Source organism: Pinus tabuliformis, chromosome 3_1 (genome assembly GCF_031772625.1).
Source record: "Pinus tabuliformis cultivar Carrire ecotype Pingquan chromosome 3_1, CPIR1, whole genome shotgun sequence".
NCBI classification, from domain to species: Eukaryota; Viridiplantae; Streptophyta; class Pinopsida; order Pinales; family Pinaceae; genus Pinus; species Pinus tabuliformis.
Genome location: NC_142301.1, coordinates 351,956,222 through 351,958,878, shown reverse-complemented (window position 1 = coordinate 351,958,878; position 2,657 = coordinate 351,956,222). Strand labels below are relative to the sequence as shown.

General features: G+C 38.6%; 1 long non-coding RNA gene across 2 annotated transcripts; it reads left to right on the top strand.

The window, feature by feature from the left end:
• The first annotated feature begins 718 nt into the window (after nt 1-718).
• On the top strand, nt 719-1,764 carry LOC149187168 (uncharacterized). 2 transcript variants are annotated; one of them, XR_016256187.1, is made up of 3 exons: nt 719-1,011; nt 1,104-1,181; nt 1,265-1,764. It is a non-coding gene; the product is annotated as an uncharacterized LOC149187168 (long non-coding RNA). The 2 variants fall into 2 exon arrangements; XR_016256186.1 differs by having other exon boundaries at nt 771-1,011; nt 1,114-1,181.
• The last annotated feature ends 893 nt before the right edge of the window (nt 1,765-2,657 follow it).

Genomic DNA, 2,657 nt, shown 5'->3' with positions numbered 1-2,657 from the left:
ATAAATAAAAATAAAACGATACAAAATCATGATTAAAATCATTATAATCATTAAAAAATTGAAGCATAACATCTTGAAATGAAATGAGACTAGTTCTAAATAAAGAAATAGAAAAATAACTACAAAATAAAAAGTAAAAATAAAAATAAAGTAATGTTGTTAGCGAATGATTATTAACGAACATATAATTATAATATATTAAAATAATAATAGAGTTTCCGAAAAGAACTTTTACTTTATCAAAAAATGTCACACCTACTTTACATGTACATAATTTTTTTTTAAAATATATGCATATACATGACAAACCTTGAACCTTAAGGCTCACCATTTTGATAATTCCGCTTTACATACACACCTTACAATTTATCACTATAAATATACATATAAATTTCAAATACATCATACATCGAAGTATTCTTGGCATGCGTTAGAGGCATATACATAAATCATTTAACAGTTGGCATGCATTACTATAAACCCCTATCCACGTATGTCGTTGGCTGTGTGTTAACTATGGGTCTCGGCTGTAACTCACCACACGGCATTACACCTGTCCGCATTGGGATTTGATTTATACACTGTTTATAACTCACAGCTACCATAGATATTTCAAACGTCTTTGTATTAATGGGCGTGGGCTTTTATGGTCCCGCCGCAGTACTCGTTTGAAGACAGGTCATCCACACCTTTACATCGATCCGTCCTTCTGGGGCAGGTGGCATGGCCTGGTTTCTCCAGCCATGTGACACCTTGGGAAAGCCAACTTTGATCTCCCCGCCAACGACTCCCGCCATACTTCGACGGTCTAGATCTCTTCTGGAGATCGGAGGGCTGGAGATCACTCAGGGTTTATCGGTGGTATTTATGCGTCCAAACACCATGTTATTTCATTTGATGTCCGCGGTCATTGCGGCTGGTTCACTGCTTCTCCTCCAGTTCGCTTTCAACAACTCATTGTTGCAACCTGTTATACCCGGAGCTGTATTCCGCTCTCCATGAACCTTGCAGGTAACAATGGTGTTTCTCTCAGTTTGCATTTGCTTTATGGTTTGGTTATCTCTGAGTTTTACTTACAGCTATTTTCGTTTTCCTCTGTCAAGTATTATACAGTCGATTTGGCTATGCTCCAGGGCAACCTCCATGGCGATTTGTGCTTCAGCGACCTTCTAACATCTCAGGTATGAATCTCGACAGTTTAAAGTTCGTTTAATTGATAGGGTTCAGGGTTACAGTTATGTAAATCCTGTATGATCTTATGCAGATCTCTATTTCACTATGGTCTTTTCATCCGCTTTCGGGTGTTCTCGGTGAAGATCCATCACAGTTGGCCCGCTGCATAGTTAGGTTATGACTGTGCTGGTCCGGTTACAAGTTAATGACTGCAGAGGGTTTTGGGTTTATCATACCCAACATGTTCTTTTCTTTTGCTTTGTAAATGTATAGCCGCCTAGCGGCAGACTTGGATTCATAGCTGTTTGCATGGTTCAGATCTGGCCTCCACGCGCAGATACAGTCTTGAATGTTTTGGGCTAGTTCCCTTACACAGTGTATTGATATGTTTAAGTAATTAGTTTGTCGTCGATGCGGTTATGAACTCTTCAGCTCTCGGCAATTTTGCTATTGTATTGGGTTGTTTTTCGTTTTAAATGTCCCTTATGCATGAAGACAGACTTAGGGTTTATATGCTGTTCCTCTTTTGTCTGTCATCGAATGGCTTCTGCCTCGGCTTTGCCCAGTTATAAAGATCATCTTATGCTATAATCTCTGTATTTAAATGCTATTATTGCACAGTTCGTTTTGATATATCTTTGATGAATAATGGATGTTAAATGTATAATCCCCTTTTTCCTGTGGAAAGGGTGACTCTGAATGCATGACTTCTGATCTTTCGCACAGTCCTTCAGATTATTATAAATATATATTGTTACGGTTTGCATGCACAGGTTCGCTATTTCATTAGAGTTACGTTTCTTCTTATTCACATGCACAAGTCTTTTTCTCAGATTTAGTATGGTTAAAACTTATTACCAGTTCATGCTTTCGACTTGGGTTTAACAACATAACCTTTATTCTGTCTGCATGCTCTAAATCTGAATATATACATGTATATATTTACTTCCACAGTTATCATTTAATGTTATATTATGTTGAACCTTGGTTATTACTCTGTTAGGGTTCTGGTCACCGTGATGCACAGCATGTAGTTTATATTTGTTCTGTACCCATAACTGGTGCTATGTCTCAGATTTACTCTCGGTTTGTACCATAAGCACAGAGACTCATTGTCAATCCTTACACACTCTTTGGTCCACCGTCCAACGCTCTCTGCGCGGAGCTTTCGGTTGGACATTCACGGTTTTCGTAATAACCTAGGTTTCAACCGACTTTTCTCTCTCTGTCTCGAGGTCTCTCCCGTCTACAATCGGCGTCCTCTTTTGTTTAAGAGATATAAAACCTCTTTGGTTTGCAGCACCCCGACATTCTTCCGAGTCTACCGGATATAAAATTTACTTCTGTCTAACTGTTCAGTGTTTAATAGTTTGATTGATAGCCCCGTTAATAATAATATTGGGTCGTGACTGCTACCCAGTAGCCAGTCCCTGAGTAGGGTTTCCCTACACCCGTAATATAACTTTGTCTCTATATTCTGTTTG